This window comes from Glycine max, chromosome 1, assembly GCF_000004515.6.
Source record: "Glycine max cultivar Williams 82 chromosome 1, Glycine_max_v4.0, whole genome shotgun sequence".
Classification (NCBI taxonomy): Eukaryota; Viridiplantae; Streptophyta; class Magnoliopsida; order Fabales; family Fabaceae; genus Glycine; species Glycine max.
The window spans coordinates 40,587,922-40,598,285 of NC_016088.4; the positions used below are offsets into that span (position 1 = coordinate 40,587,922).

At 34.5% G+C, this 10,364-nt stretch overlaps 1 protein-coding gene across 1 annotated transcript in view; it reads right to left on the reverse strand.

Moving 5' to 3' along the window:
• Positions 1-8,469, reverse strand: part of LOC102667062 (uncharacterized) — a 38,256-nt gene extending 29,787 nt beyond the window's left edge. Inside the window, exons 1-3 of the mRNA XM_041009290.1 lie at positions 8,105-8,469; positions 7,817-7,872; positions 5,016-5,124 (exon numbers count right to left, since the gene is read on the reverse strand). The gene's annotated coding sequence lies outside the window, so the exon portion shown is untranslated. The remainder of the gene's footprint in view (positions 1-5,015; positions 5,125-7,816; positions 7,873-8,104) is intronic.
• Positions 8,470-10,364: the final 1,895 nt, after the last annotated feature.

Here is a 10,364-nt window from a genome sequence, read left to right on the forward strand (position 1 = left end):
ATGAGAGGAAGGGTGATTTTCGAAATCGGCACTTATGCAGAGTTTTTGCTGTGAAATTGTGCAGCAGAATTTTGCACAAGTGCAGAAAAATGCTTGTGTGTGGTTGGCTGTGGAAAGTCTAGTGCAGAATGAGTTCTGGATGTTTGCTAGTATATCCCAACGGTCAAAATGCAGGCTTATACACTATAGACTTCCAGTAAAATTTTGGAGTCGATCCAACGGTTAACGAATTGGATCGAAGGAATTGTTACTGTGGTCTTTACGTGAGAAAAGCTGTGATTTTGGTTGATGTGTTAAGCAGAGTTTTCTGCCTTTGCTCTGTTTTGCTTGGCTGTGATAGCTTGTGCTGTTTGAATGTTGTTTTGCTTGGATGTTGTGGAAGCTTGAGAGGATTGATGGGGACCCGGTGTTGAGAGAAACGAGGATATGGGCTACGTGGGAGTACGTGAGCTCAGTTGGAGGTGGGCAACAGGGGATGGTGGGTTTATGCGCGCATTGTGGATGTGGAAAGCTTGTTGTGCACCATCGCCCGACCGCCTCCTAGTACCACATGTGATGGGTACCCCATAATTCTACAAGCTTGAGATGAGGAAGTGTTGAAGGGTGAAACTTCCTGCTTTTATTGTTGACCACAGAGTGGTACCTGGAGATATGTCGCGGGGGTCAGGAGACCTTGGGGACGTCAGGTGGGGTGCTATTGCCCAAAACCAAGCTTGACCAATCCCGACCCAACCCGGGCATAGTCGGTCAGTGAGAACCTGTGATGTACCTAAGCAGGCGAGCTCCTGGCAGTCAACAGATAAAAGGAAAACAAGACCACAAAGCAAGGAGGCTTGTGGTGGCTGGCCAGCTGTGAATTTTGTGTAATATGTGGATTGTGGCCTCTGGTAATCGATTACCAAAGGTGAGTAATCGATTACAAGGCTTAAAAATTGAGGACAGGAGGCTAAGATGGTCTCTGGTAATCGATTACCAAGGGGTGTAATCGATTACCAGGCTTGAAAACGAAGTCAGGAAACTTAGGGAGCCTCTGGTAATCGATTACCAGCCTGTGTAATCGATTACACAGAGGAATGGGTCACTGGTAATCGATTACCAGGCATGTGTAATCGATTACACAGTGTATTATTGCATATTTCATGTCCTGAGGCTGTGTAATTCAAGTTTAGCCTCTGGTAATCGATTACCAAGGTTGTGTAATCGATTACCAGAGATGAAAAGCCTCAAGATACCCCTTTTAACGTCATGTAGTGGTTATGAGATGCATTGTGTGCAGCGCAGTTAGATTCTTGTGAAAGAGTCTACCCCTTTCTTTTCTTTCTTGTAGATCGTGATGGCGGCGCAGCTAATCCGTGATCGAGTAGAGATGGAGTGCCTAGAGGGAGTTTGGGAGACCCTCGAAGGCAACACGAGGTGCCGATTTCGGGGCACCATTCGATTCACAGCCACTTCTTTGGTGCATCCAGATGAACCTGCACGGACGCTTCAGCGCACGGTGGAGTGGATACTACCCACGCCTACACCATATCGTCTAGTGGAGCCCGTTCAAGTGATCGAGGTAACGTCATCTGAGGAAGACCCTGAGGAGGACCTGGAGGAGCTACCTCCTGAGCCTGCTGTGGATGCCCTTGACTTTCTGGAGGGTGATGAGGATCCACTTCTCGAGGTGGATTCTCCCGAGGAAGTCATGTCGGCATCTGAGGCAGACTCTACGGAGGATAGTGGCCCGAGGGAGATGGCGATCAGCGGAGGCTCTTCATCCTAGTGGACAGCTTTTTGGATTTGTTTTGTATATTTTGAGGGTGGGTGTATCTAGGACTAACTGTTAGGTTTACTCTTTTGTTTTTGTATGGGTAGACCTGATGTATAGGCATTTGATGATTGTATACATGTGGCTGAAGCCACCGCTATGGACACCTTTGCTCTGGATGACACTATATATTTTGTAAAACTCCCATATTTTAGACAGCTTTAAATGATGATTGCATTTATGATCGATCTTGTTATTTGAAAAGAAAGCATTAGCAACTTTATTTGTAAAAGAATTTACCGACTGTACTTTATCCTTTTATTTTCATGTGACGACCTAAAGTAATGGCTGGTACATTCTTCCTTTTGAAACAGCAAAATAATTTAGAGAATTATGAGCGGTAAGAAAGAAATGACTCCGAATAGAGTTGTGAACTGGCCATTCAGGACTTTATAGTGAGGATTTTCCTTCTAACCCTAGTTATGGTGAAAAAAAGAAAGAAATGAAAAAGAAAAAGAAGAAAAAAAAAAAAATTTACCATAGTTTTTGTTATTTAAATTATTTCTATTAAACCAGTCATTAATTTAGGGACGCCACAGGTTGAGGTTGAGTACAACATGTTGGATTCTATATCCAGATGATGCAAAGGCCCAAGCTGTTCACTCAACAGAGGCAATGGAGCCTGATAGGGGGGCACATCAGGATTGACTGAGTTATATCCGAGTGCCATGGTACACAGTCCTTGAATCTCTGAACACAGATGGAGCTTCATAAAGGGCCACATCATGGTTAGTCAAGACATATCTGGACGGTACACTAAGCAAATGGTTTTTTTTTCCTAAAATACCAGAGAATGGAGTTCTTGCTCATAGTAATGCCACCAAAAATAAGAATCCAAGGAATGTAATTAGAAACCTTGGAACAAACACCCCCTTAGATATTGGGAAAAAACTCTAACAAATGAATGAAATTAGAAACCAAGGAATGTCTATTTTTCCTTGATTAGTAATATCAGCCTGTAGAGATTATAAAATTTGATTGCATCATACAAAGAAGGATTGGTGTAACAGAAAAGTGCAACAATGAAAGCTTTCTGAACCAAATTCTCATACAAGGATGTGAGAAAATGGGCTTCAAAGTAGAGTCTGTGGCTATAAATTCCTCAGCAGATGACTATTGTGGTTCATGCTGTTATGGTTGCAGAACAGGAGATAAGAAGGGAACTGACTCCACTTGGTTGGTTGATTCTGTAGGCAATGGTGCAGTGATCCTCACTGGATGTAAAGCTGAGAGATTCATACTTGAAAATGTAAAGAATGGAATGAAGAAAAAGAAGTGCTTAGGAGTGATTGCTGCAGCAAGTTGGAGGAATAAGGTAAGAAAGAAACTCCAAATTCAATACAAGGTAACCATCTCAGCATGTGGCTTTCTCAAGACTCGTCCTCTAATGATTTCTAGTGGACTAGTATGCTACGAAGACATAATTTGCACCAAGAAAATAATTAACTAGAAACTAAAAGTTTGCAGTGCAAACCTCCTATCATTTATGCTAAAACACACTGCATTATCCCATCTTCGCGATGAGTCCATGACAACTAAGAATATAGTGAGATTTCAACTCATGTAAGCAGACAAGAATAGACCATAGTCACTGTTTACATTATTTCCTGTTTATATAAATTTCTCGTTAAATATTTAAAGAAAAGGAAAATAGTAAAGTAGAGCTATTCACCAAAATAAATTTTAATATATAAATAACAATAATAAAGAAAATCATTAAGAATTACGTTGTTTATGCCCTTCAATAACTAAAAATTTTCAAATTGAAATTTTATATTTTGTTTCAATTATTTAAATTATTAATAATTGGGAAATAAATAATTTTAAATAATATTAAAAATGTTGTAAGGAATATATCTAGTGGGAGAGCTATTTTTAAATGATTGTGAGTAAAAATAGTAGGCTTAAATATATTTTTGATTCCTGATAAATATCTGATTTTGCGTTTACTCTTTAATAAATTTGTATTTTGCGTTGAGTTCTTAATGAAAAAAAATAATTTTATTTTGACCCTTAACACTTATTCTTAGTTCCTAATAAATTAGTAAATTTTGTATTTACTCCTTAATAAAAAAAATTATTTGTTATTAGTCGACACTAAAAAAAAATTATTATTTTATTATGGAGTATATACAAATTAACTAATTTATGAGAGACTAAAACAAAATATCAAAAATAAAATATAAAATTGTTATTTTAGTAACAACTCAGCGTAAACCAAAAATTCATTAGAGACCGAAGAGAAAAATGAAATATTTATTACAAATCAAAAGCCAAAATAGTAAATTTCCTTCACTTGTAAGATTTAATTAATTTATGATATTTAAAATTTATAATAATATTTTGAATAATATGTAAATATAAATAACAATTAATTATATGAAAACTATTAAAATTAAATATTATTTAAAATTAAATAATTAATCTTTTATTCTTTAATAGACAATTCATATTTCATTAGTAATTTTGTTACAAGAGTTGCTTAAGGTGTTTATTAGCAGTATCTTGTACTTGCGAGAGAAAAACATACTAATTGTTATATTTTGTAACAAGTATTTTTTTTTCTTAACATAATCATACAACATTAATTGATCATAGAAAAAATATATTAATTGTAATAAATATCTACAAAAATGATATTTTTCGAAAAAATTCAATCAGTCTTTCATTGAGGGTTTCTAATGATATTAATATTGCTTGTTGTAAGTATATTAAAATTAAAAACTATAAAAAAAAAATTTCATTGTTATTAATCAACACATTAAAAAATAGAAATTACATATTATAAATTAATCAAGTAGAAACACATGTGACAAACATGTCTACTAAAATGAATATCTCTACACATGAGAAGGTTATTAAATAGACCTCACTTTGAATTTCAATCAATAAATAATTTTTTTGTAAATATAAAAAAAGCAAAAAAAAAATCACTTAAATATTATATATTTTAAAATCTAAAATTTTCATGTTCTTCCAAAGAAATTGCTGGACACAAGAGAAAGCACCACCAACCAATCTTTATTTGATTTCAAATCGTGAAGGTGGCCATTGCATATGGAGAAGATACACAAAGTTACCAACTTACCAATCAACAAAAAGAACTAAGATACACAAAGTTACCAACCAATAACAACCCATAAGAAAATTTTATATTTTTAATCATTTCTAAACGCACAAAGTATATTTAATAAACAAAAAGTACCTTGTGGTTGTGGCAGCAATAGATTCAAAAGCTTGTTCAGTCCTTATGCTTGTGGCAGCAATACGTTGAAAAACTTCTTGAGTAACTCTTCCAATTGATATAACTTCCTCTGAAAAAATGTAACGAAATTAATTCAAACCCACAATAAGAAGCTTTGTTCACTGCAGTTTCAAATTTCTGCTTTATTAGTCTTCTTTTTTTTTATCAGCAAAGATAAATTATATATATATAACCTGGAAGTACCAGAGGTACTGATTACAGAGTTAGTCACCATAAAAATGGTTCCTCAGTCAGACATCATAAGTCTGATTGGGAACCAAAATATGGGAAGCAAAGTATACATATATTGATCCCTACTCCCTAATGAAACCCCTACTGCTGCAAAAAATGATGTCTCAAGTTACTAGACCATTGACTAAAATGTAATGTAAAGTCCTTCTCCAAATTATGGAGCCAAGTCCACATTAAGAAAGTCGCGTCTTCAAATTACCGAGATTGAAGTTCTTCTAATAATATTCCTAATCATATAACAATATTTAATTGTTTGTTGTTAAGCACATTACTATTTATACACTTTAAATTTATGAAGCTACAAAGTATAAGATTTTTATGATGATATGTTAAAAATAAATTTTGAGTCACTATATGAAAACAAAAACAATGGTATCAATTTTTATTTTGATCAGCAAAGATATTATTTTATAGATATGTAAAGAGTTACCAGAGGTACTATATTACAGCAGTATGGGTACCATAGAAATGGTTCCAAAGTCAGACAAAACAGGTCTGAGAGGGAACCAGTATATGGGTACAGTAAATGTACATCTATTAGTCAAAAATATGTATCCTCTACTGATGCAAAAGCCGTGTCTAATGCTACTTGACCATTGATTAAAATGGATAGTAAAATCTTTCTCAAAGTGCCTGAGCCACGTCCATAGAGTGAATATTGCATCTTCAAACAGTTTGTTAGCATTAAAGGTTGCATTAGAGAACACTATGTTGTTCCTAAGCTTCCAAGTGGACCAAGTTAGAGCCAACCACCAGCATTGCCATCTCTGCATCCTAACACTATGCTGTTCCTAACACTATGTTGTTCCTAACAATGGTATCAATTGAATAATAACTACAATTAATGACTCTAATTTGTTAGGACTAAGCTCAGACATATTTCTTTCTCAAAGTTCTATTCCAGCCATGACCCAAGAGCATTTCTTTTAGACTTTTCCAAAACCTAGTGCCAAATAATTATCCAACTCGAATAGCAGTTGTTGGACTCTAAGTTTCAGTTCAAGCTTAACAATCAGTGTCATACTATTGATCAAAACAAAGCAGGTATAAATATGCAATACTAGACTCAAAATATGCAACAAACACTAGACCTAAATCAGTGTCACAGAAATTGGAAGAAAATATTTTATCCAAGCACAAACTTCAAGCCTTATTCCATGTATTGGGGGGAAGTTATGGCTGGCCATATGGGTAGAGGTGTCATAGAGGAGCAGGTATGGAGGAAGGGACCTTGGACTGCTGAAGAGGACAGGTTGCTTGTTGAGTATGTCAGGTTGCATGGTGAAGGCAGATGGAACTCTGTTGCTAGGCTTGCAAGTAAGAAACACCAAACTTTTTTCACTGTTTTGTTTCTTAATATATATGATTGGATTTTCACATTTATAAGTGACAATATAGCAAAAAAACAACTGAAATTGTTTTCAACTTCTACTGTTCATGTTGGCTACATTCATGTTCACCGAAAGCTCTTCATTTTGAAAATTATACTATTGTCTGGTAGAAATTATGATATGATCTATGTATCTATAGTTTTAGTCAATCTCTACGTGATACGTAGTTGAGTTTTTCAATTCACAATAAAGACTAGATAAAACTCAATATGTATCATGGCTGAAACCATTAATCTCTTGGTGCTTTGTAATTTTAATCTCTGGTACCACTGGTATTGGTTTACTTATTAATAAAATATATATATATTTTCAGCCTTCCAAAAAAAAAGGATGAGAGTTGGAGAAATTCTGCACTTGTCACTGCTATGGTGCAATCTGTGATTCGCAATACAAATTTATTCTCAATCCACTCTCCAAGTAACTCTTCCTCCCACATAAATAACAGTCTTTTCCACCTTCAATATCATCTCACACCTCTATCCCACCAGCTCCCTGTATCAGCCACCTAATGACGAATTTGTCTAATTCTCTGTGAGGTAGGTTACAAGTTAATTAGTCAATTAATAAGTTTTTTTTTCTTCTCTTCTCTTAATATTTGATGCATAATCATAACAAAAAGACATCAACTATTCAAGTACAATCTCGATTGACGTATGTACGAATGATCTTTGTGGGGTGGTTGGGGGCAGGAAACAAGGATAGATGGGTGGACCATTAAATCATTGCTAAATATCTATGCATAAATAACCAGTTCACTTGGCACCTTTGTGGTCACAAGCTCACAGAGAAAAAACACTCATTCCAATATAGAAAATCTTGAATCATGGTTTCATTAGGTGAGACTCAGATTACTCCTAATTGGGTATTGATTCTCTCCCCTACAATGAGTCTCATACAATGCAATACAGAACAGTCAAAACCAGCCATAGAAAAAGTAGAATCCAATCCAGCAATACAACCATACTGTAATGTGCTTTTGAAGTGCAGCATTATCATAAAAACATATGAACATTGCTTTTATTATTACGAATTGCATACCATAATTTTACTGTTATGCAGGCGTTCAACAACAATGAGTGCAAACGGATACCATAATTTTCAGATTCAGAAGAAACGCACCTTTGTGTGCTTAGTTTGAGGGTGTGACCTTCTTCTACTTAGTTCCAAATAGCACCCTGCAGTTCAAACATGTATACTATAGTAACTTGTTTCACACAATTAATTTTTTTCAAACACTACTACCGTAACATGAACAATGAGTGGAAAGGGATACAAATTGGGAAATAGGGTTTTTGTTTTATGTTAAGGTACAACCACAAACAATTCAAATACTAACAATTAAACACAAAAGGGCAACATTTTCACAAAAAATACCAAGACACAACTCAAAATAGTGGACATGCTTACCTTCACCAACACTGGAAAGGTCTGAAAAACCCATGACTTCGCCTGCGTCGCGGTAGCGGTGGTGGGAGCAGCGGGTCACAGGGACAAGTTCTTCACGGCGACAACCTAAATCTCAGGCTGGTAGCGGGACGGACTTCACGGCGGTGCTAGGTTTTTCAAGGGTTGCAGTCGAGGCGCTAGGTTTTTCGAGTTGTAATTCAGGCAAGCAAGGGCGCTGGTGCTTTGTTGCGAGAATATATAAACTCAAAAATCTACGACGGTGATTCGTAACACCGACTTTGTATTTTTTATTTCTACGACGGTCCAGCCATCATGACCGTCTTTGATGACTTCAACAACGACGGGCTTAAATACAAACGTCGTTGAACATGAAACGCTGCACATAAAAACTTTAATAATTACGGAATTGCCACCGTGTTGACAACAACGACGGGTTCTTCAGGTCCGTCTTAAAAACTGTGTCGTAGAAAGGCCTTTTTGTAGTAGTGGTTACACATAACATTCACATTAAAAAAAAAGACATCATACCATGTCATGGTTTTAAATTGCGGTTTTTAATGGTAATTGTAGTCACAATATCAAGATATTTTGACACTTCATGATTGCATCACAATTACAATTAGGAGTGCATAAACCGCATAGGTTTTCTGACTCATTGCCATCGTGATCATTACCGCAATTTAAAACTATGCACCAAGTTAACAAGAAAATCTAGTATTACATATGTATTTACCCCCGGTCTTTCGTATATCTGAGGGACGTTCATCGGATTCCCTTGCTGAAGCTGAGTCATTCATTTGATCAAGCTCGTCCATGTTAGACCCCTTACCGAAGGGGTTGTCACGATGGATAGAGCTCATAAGCTGGAAACGGATCTTAGATCCCCAGATCGTCGTACTTTGGGTCGCATTTTGAAACGGTCGGAAACCACTTTTCTCCAAAAGAGATTCGTTTTTCTTCCTCTGTCTTAAAGCGAGGTTTTGGCGGCGACCCACAGCTAAAGCAATCAGGCTGTTTGTCGTTGACTGTATCCATCTTGCCATATCTGTGAGAGGAGGTTGGCAGCTGCAGATAAATTGAAAGCAAAAAAGCCATTGCTTCTTATATATTGTTCTCGGAAAATTTTAACCAGGTTTCTCAACTAAAAAAAGTCGTATTGTTTATTGGTAATCTCCTTCGTATACAAAATAAATATTTAATTCTCTTTTATCAGTTGGAACGGAGGAAAGTATCAAGAACCTACAACTGATGATGATGGATCATATTCAATCAATTAAATTAAATTAAATAGTTATTTTTGTTTCTAAATGTATAATTTATTGACAAAAATATTCTAATGAAAATACAAAATTTACTTTCTGAAAATGTAAAATGTATGATAAATATATCTTATTGTTAATTTTTTATTAATAAAATAGCCTAGGTGATATAAAGAGACGAGATAAATTTGTCATTAAGATACCATTTTTAAACGTAAATATTAATAACTTTTTGTTGGATAAAAATGTTAATATTTTTTATTGGAGAAAAATGTTAATAATTTATTTTTGATCTAAATGTTAGTACGTTTCATTGGATGAAAAATATTAATAAGTTATGATTATTAGACGAAAATATAAGTAATTTTCTATTTGCTCAATAAGGCTTACACATGGGGTGAAGGCGACATACTTCCAAAAAAAAATAATAATTAAATTACCATGAATAAAAAATTACAAAATAATTGTTAGAGGATGACGTGAGAGTGATGATAGAATACTTCTTTTTTTTTTCATGTCATCCAAGTAAAACTAATGGTGCATACAAAAAAAATATGTCAAATAATTAAAAGCAATTTTTTAAAAGACTATTTTATAGATTAAAAAATAATTTAAATCTTATTTGTATTTATCATTTTATCTATCTGTTTTCTTTTGTTTTCCACCTTTATATTCTTCCTGCCAAAGATAAGCCAAAATAGTTTTGGGGCGGAAGTTGATATTTTTTTCTAATAAAAAAACTTTACACGTTAAAAAGTAATTAACATCGTTTAATTTTATTAATTTTACTTAAAAACATTTTTTTAAAATTTCTTTTATTAAAATTTAATAACAAAAATGAAAAGAAATTATTAAAAATAAAATCTCAATTAAAAGAAGAATATAAAATATTCTCATTAAGGTTAATTGAGCTTTTCCTATATCCAATACCAAACTATATGAATTTTTTGTAATCTATATTAGAAACCGGAGAGAAGATTATTTTCCAAGAATATTTATCT